The 14,620-nt window shown below is 45.2% G+C and overlaps 2 long non-coding RNA genes across 2 annotated transcripts; one reads left to right on the forward strand and one right to left on the reverse strand.

The window, feature by feature from the left end:
- The first annotated feature begins 1,603 nt into the window (after positions 1-1,603).
- On the forward strand, positions 1,604-5,256 carry LOC121138294. Its single transcript, XR_005875392.1, has 3 exons — positions 1,604-2,077; positions 3,617-3,753; positions 4,960-5,256. It is a non-coding gene; the product is annotated as an uncharacterized LOC121138294 (long non-coding RNA).
- A 6,938-nt stretch (positions 5,257-12,194) lies between these two features.
- On the reverse strand, positions 12,195-13,484 carry LOC121138292. Its single transcript, XR_005875388.1, has 2 exons — positions 12,704-13,484; positions 12,195-12,443 (listed from the first exon to the last, which is right to left on the reverse strand). It is a non-coding gene; the product is annotated as an uncharacterized LOC121138292 (long non-coding RNA).
- Positions 13,485-14,620: the final 1,136 nt, after the last annotated feature.

Genomic DNA, 14,620 nt, shown 5'->3' on the forward strand with positions numbered 1-14,620 from the left:
GTCATGGTGTCTCTTCAAAGAAATAAAACCCTAGCTCATACAGTAGTTGCTGTCAGAATTGCTGTGATGGGATGGCCACACTTTTGTTTGGAGGATTGTGGACTTTGGACTAGAAAAGCAGTTGAACACTTTATGTGGGGCTTAATGGTCCTCACCAGTAGGAGTATGGAAGATAGTGGTGCTGAGAGTTCTTTGAACTGTGAGGGACTGCCTCAGGAGGTTTTAGAGAAGAATGTTGGTATGTGGACTAGAGACTGTTCTTGTGATATTTTAGCACTCTGGAAGCACAGGCAAGAGGATCTCTGAGTTCATGCAACATGGTCTACAGATTGAATTCCAAGACTGGTATGCTTAGACAGTGAAGGAAACGATAAAAACCAGAATTCTGTTGAAAATGTATGTGAAGGAGGGGCAATGTTCCATCTTCAGGAAGCAATAGAACTTTTAGCTTATCACACATGGTTCTGGCTTTAGAGAAGTGGTTCTAAACCTTCCTAATACTGCAAACATTTAATATAGTTCCTTATGTTGTGATGACCCACAACCATATTATTTTCATTGCTGCTTCATAGTTGTAATTTGGCTACTGTTATGGTTTGTAATGTAAATATCCTATGGTCTTAGGATACCCCTTTGTGAATAGAGTTTTCAATTCCACCACCAAAGGTTTCATGACCCAAGTGTAGAGAAATACAGCTTTAGAGCCAATGATACCAGAAAAGGGTTATAGAATCTCCCACTACAACTAAAGAAACTCGATGAGGCCAGACAACTAGCAGGGGTGTTTGTTTGAGGACGTTCAAAGAGGCCAATGCATGAAGTTGAATAATTAAAAGAAGAAATGAATAAATAAATATTTTATTAATTCTTTGACAATATCTCACATTAAATTCTGATCTTATTTGCCCCACACTCCTCTCCCTAACTCCTTCCAGAACTAACCTTAGCTCCCTAACCCTTGCTTTATGTCCTCTTTCTTAAAAAAGAAAAGAATCCATGGACTCTCCTTCAAGATTTTCAAATTAATGTCTGAGCCTTACAACATTTCTTCTCTACACAGAATGCACGGTAGCCCCATGACCAGGTTGGCCAGAAGTCCCCTAGTTTGGTGTCAGTCATGATTTATGTACAGCATCTCATCATGAGAAACACTGGAAACCTGGTAGTTGAGAGACTGAAGTTCTAGCACAGGGAAGCACAGAGTTGACAAAGAGTCTCACGTCAGTCAGAGCTAACAGAGCCTGACTACCACTGCATGACCTGCACACACGTGGGGACAAAGGGCTTGGCACATTTCTGGACAGCTTGATCATTCCTACACACAGCTTTTTCAGTGAAAGGTCAGCTGATTTGGGACAAGGAAAAGCAGGTGCTTCCAGGAGTCTCTGTACCTCACAAGCTGGGCTCTACCTGCGACTCTATTGTGAATCATCCATGCTGTATGTATTTATTCATTATTCATCCATGTATTTTTGTGCTGTTCATTCTAAAACCCAGGGCCAAGGGAATGCCAGGCAAGCACTAGCTAATAATCCACAACCAAACTCAAGCTAAAAGATTAATGATGCAGACAGGTAGAAAATAAGATGAGGTTACTGTTGGAACCAAGTAGAAGGGGCAGAAGATGGTACCCCACAGGCTGAGTGCCAGCAGTAAACCATGGTGACTATGAAGAATCTGAGATGATGAGGCAGAGTGTGAGTTCAGACAATTGAGCTGAGGAAGCAGCATTGTCAACAGCGTTCCTCCTCTCAAGGGTGATGGTACCTGTGGGAAGATGGAGGAATGACAGGAGAGAAATGTAATGGATCCTCACAGAAATATCCCTGAGACAATTCTAGCTGCTTTCCCAAAGCTAAGTGCTTCCAAGGATGTTTGCACATAGGTTGGCAAAGAACAAGGATGGGTCAGGCTGGGAGAGAACTGAGGTCTGGATGACCTGGGATTCCCAGAATGAGGTGGGTGAGGACTCTGTGACCTCACAATAGAACCCTGCCCTAGTAATGCCAGGGTCTTACCTGAGGACAAGCCAGAGTCCAGAAGGAGGGCTTGAATCACAGCAAGTGCATGTGACTGGGTAAGTTTGGGCTGTTTTCTGGGATGGACACTACCTGAAATTAATCATGTGAGTGACTCACTCGGTTTGAGGCACTTCTTTATTGAGATCTTAAATGGGGACACTAAAACATAGCGAGGTATTTGAAATGTCCCAGCCTGAGGAGAGCTCATCCTAAGAAGAGCTAGAAACAGCAGGAGTCAGAAGTCTCATAGCAGTGGGACAGGAACCTCAAGACCACATGGAGAGAAACCCCTCCACTCACAGAGAGAGAGGCCTTGGGATGAAGCCACACAGGTGGATCTGCACCAGGACTCCAGCCTCTGACCTAGGTGATAAGGACAGAGGGTTCCTGTTTGTATGCCCACATTAGACAATCACACGCAGGTTGTTCAGGGAGTGTGGGCAAAGCATCCCTGGCACTGATATCTGTTCTTCCCTGATAATTCTGGTCCCTGGTGGTAACAATGTTTTCATTTATACTAAGATAGACATAGACAGCTGCCATAATTTGGGAACAGAATCCAATGTCACTGTCACAGGAAGCACCATGGCAGTACTCTCCCTTCTAATTCTGTGCTTATACATGTTTTCACTTGGATGTGTTTAGAGGAAGCTTTAGGCTCTGTGGAGGGAGAAATATACACAGGATTCCTGGGATGAAGGCATAATTTAACCTCACTGTGCTATACTGGGAGCAGGGGTGATAAAGGATATGAGGCACAATGTGGTTCTTTAACAGGACCTGTGCTATAGCTGTAGAAAAAGCTGCAGTAAGTATCTGTAAGATGTGTGACAAAGAACTAGTGTAACAAGGACTCAGGAAGACAACACCCACAACTCACTGGAGAATGAGGCCATGGGATGTCCACACCCAGCCTGTATCACATGAGAAGACTTCAGTCTCCAGGCTGGTGCAGAATAAACTCTGCTAGTGGGCCCAAGCCAGGGACAACCATCAGCTAAGGCAGCCCACAGTGTCAGGACAGGTAGGGAGTGTGTCAAATTCATTACTGCAGGGGTCTGAAGGGACTTTGCTTCTTCCAAGCATGATCCTTATCTTTTATAACTATGGGTTATGCCCAGCATGGCTGAAGTCAGGGACACAATATGAAACACAACTACAGCCATCTCCCTAACTTATACATTTAAATATAAATTGTATGTAAAATTTAATGAAGAGAGGCCTCTGAAGAAAGTGTCAACTTAGTGCATAGTCTATGACAGAAGGCTTGAGCCACCAGAATGTTAAAGATAATTACTTGTACCACCCACATGTTTGTGACATCCCCACAGGGAGCACATGCTTCACAGGTAGGAGTGATTCTCATGGGCTTCTCTAGACATGAACCTTCCTGGAAATCATCTTTACATTTGGCTCATAGGCCCTTCCCAGAATGGCCACAGTCACTGATGCCATACTCTATCCATTTTATTTTCAAACTTAAGCCTTTACTTATTAGACCTGTGTTCATATAATTGTGGGTGAATCTGTGTGTATGTGTGAGGGGATTTTGTCAATTTTCTTCAACTAACCTCCACCTGTATTTGTGAAAAAAGGTGACAGCTGCTGAGGCAGAGCCAGCACCTGCCTTGGAACTCCAGTTTCCAAACAATGACAGGATGAAGCTCTGCTGTTATGCTGGTCTCCAGAGTGACATTCTCAGAAGTCATTGACTATATCAAGGCAGAGCCAGGTAAGGGAATTTCATGACATCCTGCTTTCTGGGCAACCCTCCTGCAATCTGTTTAATGGTGGTGATGGGAGAGGTTGCACCCCAACATTATCCATCAGCTTGATACACAAAATCCTGCAGATGGCACACTTAAAATCTCTCGACAAGAGAAACTTGTTGATAAACTGAGCAGCAGAAATGAGACACCAAGAGGTGAACTGTGTACATTAGGGATGAGTATGACCCTTCCCCACTGAACAAGCTGGGCCCAGGGGTGAAATTCCCTGGAGAAGGAAGACAGGATGTGAGCTTGTTCCCAAGAAATGATCTTAAGAGAAGACTTCAGGGACTTCCTCTAAGTACCAGCCCAAAAGACATCTGTGCGCATCGACAGCCTTTGAGTTTCACAGAGTGAGGCCTGGCCTCTGTGACCTCACATGAGGGTCACTGTCATAGTTACAGGTGTGACCCAGATCTGAGGGCAGCAGAGCCCATTACAGTGGACCAGGATTTAGCTCAGGAGAAGGTGGGCAGAGATCTATTTCAGGTAAGTGACTGCAGAAAATTCTGTAGGTGAAGAAGTGATCTCAAACCAGTGTACTTGGCAGGGGGCTCTCTTGAAAGGGGTGACTAAGGCAGATTCGGTGTCTGAGGTGTTTTTGATGGACAAGACAGATATGACCTTGAGAAGGGTTGCAAAAACAAGGATCAGAGAAATACCCTCACTGAACATGGCCATGTATGACATTCAGAGAGAGGACGCCATCCCCACACAGCAAAGAGATTTTGTGATGATCTGTAGAGACTTCTATGCCTTAGCAAGGCATCCTCTAGATGATGGGAGGACTAACCTCTGCTGTTTCATGTAACTGTGATATTCCATCAAGGGTTCAGACCACAGAAAGGAAATATACCATGGTGTCTTGGTGGGACTCTCCTATGTGTATCTCACAACATCGAAGGAACAGTCTTTCCATATGAGCTCATGAATATCCCCTCCACCATAGACAGTCAGCTGTGCAACAGGAAGGACTTACCCAACCAGCTTTCTCTCCTACATATTTCATCTTTGTATAATGTATAATTATTTTATGTAAACTGTGGGCTATTTGTGTCTGTGTCTCTGCATGTTTCCCTGAGGACAGGTCAGTGATGTTCTGAGAACATTTAAGATGCTAGTATTTTCCACTATCAGAGTCCACCTGACTTTTCTTTTTATTTTTTCAGAACTGCTGAAAATAGACGAAGACTTAGTCAAAGATTTGGGCAAGCATGGGCTGGAAAGGATCGACTACCTCCACCCTAATATTAAACAGGTACCCTGATCCTGAAAAAGGCTGGACCCCAAATCAGAAGACATGGGGACCCAAGGAATTCCCTGACCCTAAAGAAGCATGGGTCCGTTAGAGAGGAAACATAGGCCTGGGCCAATCAAATGAAAGAAGCCAGGGCCATACCAAGAAAATGGGTGTGCCCAGGCCAATCCTGACCCTGAAAAAGCCCAGGCCCAAAGCATGAAGAGATGTGGGCCTGGGCTAACCCCTGACCCTAAAGAAGCCTGGACTCAATTATCCAGAGAATTAGACCTGGGCCAATCAAATGAAAGAGGCCTGGGCCAGACCAGGAAAATGAGTGTGCCCAGGCCAATCCCAACCCTGAAACAGCCCGGGCCCAAAGCAGGATGAGATGTGGGCCTGGGCTAACCCCTGACCCTATAGAAGCCTGAGCCCAATTATCTAGAGAATTAGGCCTGGGATATCAAAAGAAAGACACCTGGGCCAGACCAAGAAAATGAGTGTGCCCAGGCCAAACCTAACCCTGAAAAGGCCCAGGCCCAAAGCAAGAAGAGATATGGGCCTGGGCCAATCCCTGACCCTAAAGAAGCCTTGGCCCAATTATCTAGAGAAGTTGTACTGGGCCTATCAAATGAAAGAGGCCTGAGACAGACAAAGAAAATAAGTGTGCCCAGGCCAATCCTTACCCTGAAAAGGCCCGGGCCCAATGGAAGAAGAAATGTGGGCCTGGGCCAATCCCTTACCCTAAAGAAGCCTGGGCCCAATTATCTAGAGAATTAGGCCTGGGCCAATCAAAAGAAAGAGGCCTGGGCCAGACCAAGAAAATGAGTGTGCCCAGGCCAATCCTGACCCTGAAAAAGCCCGGGCCCAAAGCAAGAAGAGATGTGGGCCTGGGCTAAACCCTGACCCTAAAGAAGCCTGGGCCCAATTATCCAGAGAAGTTAAGCCCTGGGCCAGACCAAGAAAATGAGTGTGCCAGGCCAATCCTGACCCTGAAAAGGCCGGGCCCAAAGCAAGAAAAGATGTGGGCCTGGGCCAATCCCTGACCCTAAAGAAGCCTAGGCCCAATTATCCAGAGAAGAAAGTGGCCTCAGCCAGACCAAGAAAATGAGTGTGCCCAGGCCAATCCTGACCCTGAAAAAGCCCGGGCCCAAAGCAAGAAGAGATGTGGGCCTGGGCTAACCCCTGACCCTAAAGAAGCCTGAGCCCAATTATCCAGAGAATTAGGCCTGGGCCAACCAAAAGAAAAAGGCCTGGGCCAGACCAAGAAAATGAGTGTGCCCAGGCCAATCCTGACCCTGAAAAAGCCCGGGCCCAAAGCAAGAAGAGATGTGGGCCTGGGCTAACCCCTGACCCTAAAGAAGCCTGAGCCCAATTATCTAGAGTATTAGGTCTTGCCAATAAAAAAAAAGAGGTCTGGGAGAAAATGAGTGTGCCAAGGCAAATCCTGAACCTAAAAAGGCCAGGCCCAAAGCAAGAAGAGATGTGGGCCTGGGCTAACCCCTGACCCTAAAGAAGCCTGGGCCTAATTATAGAGGGAATTAACCCTGGGCCAATCAAAAAAATGAATGTTGCCAGGCCATTCCTGATCCTGAAAAAGCCTGGGCCGAAGCAAGAAGTAATGTGGGTTGGGCCACTTCCTAAAACAGAAGAACCCAGGCAGAAAACACAGACTTGGGCATTGGTGAAAATCTTGACCCTAAAGAAGCTTGGACGCAAAAGCGAAGGAGATTTGGGCCTGAGCCAATGAAATGAAAGAAGTCCCTGCCCAAATAGGATAATGAGTGTTCCCAGGCCCAAAGTGAGGAGAGATGTGGGCTTGGGCAAATACCTGAGCCTACAAAACCCCAGCCCTCAAAGCTGAAGGTATCAGGGTCTCTGACAATTCCTCTAAAGAAACCAGCCAGGGCCAAAACTAGTAAATGAGTGTTCCTCAGGCTCATCCTGACCCTGAAGAAGCCCAGTTCCAAAGTAAGAAGAGATGAGGGCTTGGGCCTTCCCTGAACTAAAAGAACTCTGATAGAAACCAAGAGAATTTCAGACCCTAAATAACCCTAGGACCAAAATGAGAAAATATGGGGGCCAGGGACATGAGGTCTTCAAAAGTCCTGGGCTAGCCCCTGACACTGAGGAAATTTGGGCACAAATTCTAATGTAATATCAGCTCAGATTAATCCTCTCCTGAAGAGGCCTGAACCCAAGGCCAAACTAATGTGAAACAACACAGTGGTTACAGTTTATACCATGAGGTTCTCTGATCAAGGCCTTAATTTCAGTTCTTATTTTACAACCAACCAAGACATCACTGCCCACACATCCCAGCTTGTCACTGATAGCCTTGGACTAACCCTCCATACTTCCTATCTTGATTGATATAAGTGACATTCTGAGTACCAGATGTGTGGCTCTCACACAAACACTTCATTCAATCCAACTTACTCAAAATGTGAACAAGGATGACAACATTGCCATAAAGTGCCAAGGACTCACCTAATTAATCCCGTAACATGGATGTACCTTATCAAAAAGGGTGTTACACTGCACCCTGCACCTTATCTTGACTGACTTTTTTTTAAGAAAATAATTTCTCATACTCAACTCTAGCCATAGACTGCTCACCAAGAATCTTGGGCAAACCCAGAACTTGATCTGATTAACTGGATATCTGGATGCATTATTCCCTCCAAGAAGGGGATCTTGATAATGACATGATTATTGACACAGGTTCAAGGCCATCCACAGACCTCAAAGGAAACCCAGCACCTCCTTGAACCCTAAGTAGACTAAGTAGACTGGACTAATATTAAATGGTGCGTGGGCCACACACTCTAGTCAACCCAGGACAAGATCCCACGACAAAGGAGCTAGTCTTTAAAGGGACAATACATTGCTCTAATGACCTAAGGAAATGGACATACCCATGACGCCGACCTGGTCTCAGGTCAGGCATTATCTCACTTCAATTATTTTTGGACAAATCATAGCCACATTTGTGACCCAGATCAAACCTCACCTTAATGACCAAAGGAAATGGACATATCCATGACGCCGACCTGGTCTGAGGCCAGGCATTTTCTCCCGACAATTTATTTTGTTGGACAAATCATAGCCTCATTTGTGACCAAATCCATGCTATTTCACTTAGAAATTTGGACTCAACCACAACCATTCTTGCGCTGACGATTGACATCACATCATAGACCATGAACTGTCATCAATGCTAATCTAGAATCTTCTTTGTGGTACCACTATACTTTGTGGGATGTACCTGCTATTCTTCCAACACATCCAGCAAACATTCTCACAGCAGGTGTATTAAGACCTCATTGCTCTCTAGTAATCTGAGCCTCACATAAACATCAAATAACAAAAACACAGCTTGGGATCAAGGGTGTGTGGGCCGCACCCAGCAAATCCTCTGTCCCAAGGTCTTCCTGTATGAGGACTTTCAGAGAGCAAGGATAAAAAGCTGACTTGAAGTCTGACCTAGGCCACACCTACTGCTCCAAGAAGGTTGAACACACTTTAACACCATGAGTGGGTTGTCTGAAGTTTGGCATAGTCTGAGTGCCTTCTACTGCCTGGGTCTAGCTTAAATGTAAGGGTATATGGGCCGTACCCTGTCTCCATATGACCCAGTGATACACTCACAGCAAGGGAGCAAGGACTATGCAATGACCTAAATGGAACAAGGAACCACTCTCCTTAATATCAGAATTAGATGGCACAGCGTCTTATTGTGATTCACCTGATCCCTGCCCCTCACCATTCCATCCATCAAAAACCTTGGATTCTTAAACAAGGCTTCTGAAGCTGATGACTGAAGGACAATCAAAATCAGTGTGGGCTGAGGGCTAATTTTCCACCAAGAAGCCTGAGTCAAGTTTAACTTTGACAGTTGTAGTCCTCATTCTCTCTTCATCACACCCAGGAGATTTCTTGGGTTGCAGGACCCAGGAGCACAAGCCATGGCCATCTGGATATCTGGGCCACATGAGAGAAACAATCTTTGCAGACACTGGCATGATGGGTGTGTGGGCCGCACCCTGGAGTCATTGTTTGCCCAACTGCTATCTGGTCTTCAAGAGATCCAGGACAAGAAGATCTCATGTGTGTTAGCAACACCAACACCTCAGAGGAAACTGGAACCACCACAAGGACCAACACAGGCTTCAAGACTGTGGTCCAAACCCTCATATCCTGACATCAAATGTTATCTAGCCACTCTGATGAACTTGACCCTCAACTTTGCCACTCCGTTGACCTTGACCTTCAATTTGATATGATTAAAAACATCAAGTAACTTAAAAATGTGATGACCCTGGAGTACAGACACAATTTTAATGTGGATGTCTAGTAGAAAACACTGATATTCACACTCTGGTGGAAACTAGACATTGTTTCTTATGTTTCTTTAGTGTCACCAGAGCCTACCTAGAAGAAGCAAGACTTATTCCCTGATTTCTATAGATCTCTGCCTTTATCTTAAGTACCTAACACAGTTCTGAAGCCTTGTCATCTTATATTATTCCTTATCACGTATCTCCTGCCTTACCATTACGTATATACTTTTCAATAAATACAAGATTCATTTGTGTCCTAGCGTTTCTATTGCTGTGAAGAGACCCCATGTCCATGGCAACTCTTATAAATCAAAACATTTAATTGGGGTTACTTGCTTACAGGTTCAGAGGTTCAGTCTATTACCATCATGGCAGCATGCAGGCAGATGTGGTCCTGGGGGAATTGCTGAGAGTTCTATTTCTCTCAGGAAACAGGAAGTCCACTGATACTGGGTGGGTTCCTGAGCATAGGAAACCTCAAAGCCCACCCCCACAGTGACACACTTCTTCCATCAAGGCCATACCCACTCTAACAAAGCCACACCTCCTCATAATACCACTCACTATGAAATTATGGGGACTAATAACTTTTAAACTACCACAGTCTTCTACCTTGTTTTATCCAGAAATCCGTATTTGGCCCTTTCCCTCTATTTTTGACTGATGGTTTTCAATCTTTGGATTGAACTTAAGAACAGGCTGTGATGTAGATACCTAGCACATCTCTTTCTCCCCTGTTTTCTCCAAGTGTATGGCATGTATTTGTATGCTCAGACCTCATGAAGATCAACGCACCTCTGCCCACGGTTTGTATATTTTCCTTTATTTGGATTCTCCCAAAGAAATGTAAACCAAGGTTCGTAGTAGCTAGGAACCCTTACCCAGTCATGAAGTCACAGGGACAAAATTTCTATTTTGGAAGTGCAGCTGCCATACTCTTCCAGTGCCCAAATAAGATTAACACCAAAATCTAGAGAGTTACTGGTAAAGTTCAGGGAGACAGGGGAGGAACAGGGTGGTGTGGATCATAGGAACCAGGGATCAGGAAAATGTTTTCCAGGAGACTCCACATGAAGATGAATGGACCACCAGTAAAATTCCATGCATGGAGTCTAAACACATGTAGAGATCCATATTATAGAAATGTGCCATGGGAACTTGAGGCACTCACTGGTGAGTGTACTGGGGGTACCTGAGTTACTGGAAGAACATTTTTATTACAGCCTGTAGACTTCAGGGTTTCTGACTGAATCCATCTTCAGAGAGTAATGGTGGTACCTGGATTATGCACAAAGAGAGAGAGTGTCCCCAGGTTCATGGTGAATTCCAAAGGGACAATTGCTATTGGTTTTATCTCACCTTATCACGTCTATAGACAATGTCAAAATGGTTGCAGAGCCAAGACCGTAATACAATCCCACACAGATGATTAAGTCAGGAGGTACATAGGTTCCTCTGGGGCTCTGTGTGTCTGGACAACTCATCTCTTTTTAGTTTCCATTGTCTGGATGTGTCAATTTGTCCAGTTATGCATGCACTTACTGAAAGGTATCTGTGTTGCCTCTGCATTTGCACATTGTGAACAAAACTGACATGAATATTGGTGTTTGGATACTTGTATAGTCACACTAACATGTTTTTAAACAAGGGATGAGAAAAAGGGGCTCTCTAGAATAACATGTCATAAATATGTTGAGCTGAGGAGATGGGTATTAGCTCTCAATGGGTAAGAACATTTGCTGTGCAAGCATGGGGACCTGAGTTTGAATCTTCAACACCCAAATAAATACATGGTGAGACCACTTGTGCCTGTAATCCCAGCACCAGGAGGCAAAGACTGACAGATCCTGGAACTCCTGGAAGCCAATCTCACAGAGAGCAATTCAGTGAGAGACACTGTTTCAAGGGCAAAGTGTTGAAGAGTGGTAGAAGCTGCCTACAAGCAGCCTTCTGCCCTCGCTGTGGTCAATCAGAAGCACATAAGTGCACATGGGCGCACTGACACACCACACACACACACACACACACACACACACACACACACCAAAATCAAACAAAACTCCCATAACATTGTTTAAAATTTCCAGCTTGGGGAAGCAAGACAGAAAACTCAAGAGCTAAGAAGCAGGGGGCAGTGTTTGCAAGACATGGACAACAGTTACAAAATAGTTTCCAATTGTTTAATTCCTTCACTATACTGTTTAAATGTTTTTGAAATTCTCTCTCTCGCTCCCCCTCTCTTCCTACCTTCCTCCTGTGTGTCAGAGAGAGAGAGTGTGTGTGTGTGTGTGTGTGTGTGATGTGTATGTGATGCATGTATGTGTGAGTAACATGTGCAGGTACAGTAGGCTAGAAGCAGGGACCGGTTTCCTGGGACTGTCTTCAGGTCCTCTGGAAGAGCAGCAAGAGCAAGCATTCTTTTTTTTTTTTTTTTTGGTTTTACGAGACAGGTTTTCTCTGTTTTGTTTGGGAGGCTGTCGGTCCAGCCTGGCCTCGAACTCACAAAGATCTGCCTGCCTCTGCCTCCTGAGTGCTGGGATTAAAGGCGTGCACCACCGCTCGGCTACAGCAAGCTTTCATAACCACTACAACATCTCTCAGATCCTATGTTTCTTTATTATTTCCCAGGCATGTGTGTATCAGGAGGGGGATAAATCACCAGTTCTCATGGGATTTGTCTAGAAATCATATGTTAAACTTGTAAGGACACATTGTCAAAGACACACCTACAACAACGTGGTTGGGGGCAAGGACTGTTTCCAGTGGCATAGAGCTACAGTTTTGAGCTCCAGGCTCTCATAGAAGAGATTTGTGCTGTTTTTTCCCTGTGACTGCTGGGGCCTGGTTTGGGTTCCACACTGTAGACAGCTCCTTTGCAGCAGAATATATCTTTGCTTTGAAGGCCAGCACCAGAATTCTGCAGTGAACACTGACCAAGAAAGAGTTGCAAACAGCCACAGGCTCTGACTGAGAGGAAGAAAGGGAGCTGTAGAGGACTGGATGGGCAGGACCTGGGGCAGATGATATTTACACCTATAAAACATAGGGCTTTCAGGAACCAACCAGAAAATGCCTGTAATTCAATGGGAAAGAAAACAGCTATGAACAGGAGCATGCTATAGGAAAGGCATCCATTTATCTGCTCCAAACAGATGTCATTTCCTGTGTGTCCCGAGAGCAGTGAAGGCCCGCACTCAAGACAGCTCTATTGTGTTTCCTTCAGGGTGCCTTTTCCCTAATGTACAGACAGCTGTGGCTAATGCTGCATGGGCTTCTGTCTGTGGCTCGGACACATAAGGATTAGCCTGTAGGTGTTAAGGCTGCTGAACTTACCTTCTCTGTGGAGACCCAGTGGAAGCTCCAAAACCTTCAGCAGCTATTCCTTCTTGTTTATGGAGTATTTATAAAATACCTGCAGAGGCAGTTTTGAAAGTTGTCCTCAGGTGGGAACATGCACCCATGTATATCATTTCTATTGTAGAGTTGATCTCTATTGATTGGCAAAAATAAGAGACTACAAGATGTTCTGAAGCTTGTTGTGGGTTATTCTGATCTCACTCTGATGACACTCCTTGAGACTGGCAATAAAGTTTGCTTAGAATCAGAGGGTAGAGCTAACTACTAGCTGACCAAAATTAGCCATAGAGGTTTTGGAGGACAAAGGACATATAGAGAGACACAGGAAATAGTAGGGAGGGGCTTAGGAGAGTCTAGGCTCTTTTGGATCAAGGAAAGAAGGAGAGAGGTCACTGGTCACTCCACAGCCACTTCTCTTATCACTGAGGTTCTTACCCAGATATCCAACTCCTGAGTTTTTATTGATAAAGATTAGTTAGATAAACACTTCAATAGCTAAAAGGAGAAATGCCTTCTATTGGTTCAAAGGCCCCACCTCACTCAATGTAATACCACTAGTACCTCAAATTTTAAAGTTGTATTATAGAAGGTTTGTGGAAGTCAAGACTGGTTTCCCTGCAAAATGCTACTTTTATGTGTTACTGCACTGGAGCACCGTGCTGTCCAAAATCAGTTGGGGTCCTGAGTCACTCATGTCTCACTTTCCTGCTTAGACTTTCTTAAATTATCTGAACTTGGGACCCGAGGGATGGGGTTACCTCTGTTGATAACTCCAGTTCCAGAGGATCCCGCAGCTTCTCCAGCTTCTACAAGCATTAGACATGTGCAAAGGGCATTTGCAAACATGCAGGCAAATCTCTCATACACAGAAAATAGAAACAAATGAATAAAAACAATCATCTGAACTCAAGCATGCAAGGAAATGGGGCACCACAAAGGCTCTCCAGAGAGGAGACCTGGCTCACACCTTGCAATCCTGAGCCCAGCAGGGCAACATGCAGAGGGAGAGGGGACCTTGGATTCTCTAGGTGCCTAAGTCAGATCATTGCTTGGGGTAGCTAGCTCCATGGTTTCTGAAGAGAGGAGATCGGCCCACATGAGAAAATCTAAGCCTTGACCTCACACATTCTGCCCAGAAGCCAGGTTACCATTGCCTGTCTCAAGCATGATGCCTGCTGGTTTGCCCAGCAGGCCCTGGAGAGCCTCTTTAGTCATACGGAAGAGTGGAAGCTGGGGAGATAGATGCATGCTGGCTGTCTGACCCTGAGGGGAGAAGCTAAAGGCTTGGGATGCTGAGCCTTCTCTAGTTCTTAGTCTTGTAGAGAATGCATTCTTCACAAAATCATCTCAGAAGTGTGGGCAGTGAGGGTGGGGCAGGAAGGAGAAATGGTTGTTGTTGTTCTTTTTTTTTAATCAACCTCTTCCTCTTGCTGTCTCCTCAGTTGCCCTTTGAGTACTGTTTTGTGTACACATCTCTCTTTCCTGTACCCCCGGGAACACCATCTTTCCACCCTGGCAGACAGATTTTGTGAGCTGATTTTCTCCTCTCATAGCTCTTGCATTTTCATGAAGAGATTAAAAACCAATGTGAGAGGCTGCTGAGGACAGGAAGGTGCTCCACAGTGCATGGAGACCTTGAATCGAAAGATCCTCCAGCGTCCACCAGGTAACAGGGCTCGTGTATATATGTGTGTGTGTGTGTGTGTGTGTGTGTGTTCCTCTCCACTGCCCACCCTTGAATTTACCAGTAACGATGATTGTCAACCGGAAGAGCAAGACACTTGATCTCTTTATTAACTTTAGGAAGAGTTGTGGAGGCCACAGCATCTTGTGCCCAGACAGCTTCTAGCCAGTCTGTGGAACATCAGTGAGTTTTGCTCTCTTAAGCTGACA

The sequence above is a fragment of the Mesocricetus auratus genome, unplaced genomic scaffold (genome assembly GCF_017639785.1).
Source record: "Mesocricetus auratus isolate SY011 unplaced genomic scaffold, BCM_Maur_2.0 contig_6806_pilon_obj, whole genome shotgun sequence".
Taxonomy (NCBI): Eukaryota; Metazoa; Chordata; class Mammalia; order Rodentia; family Cricetidae; genus Mesocricetus; species Mesocricetus auratus.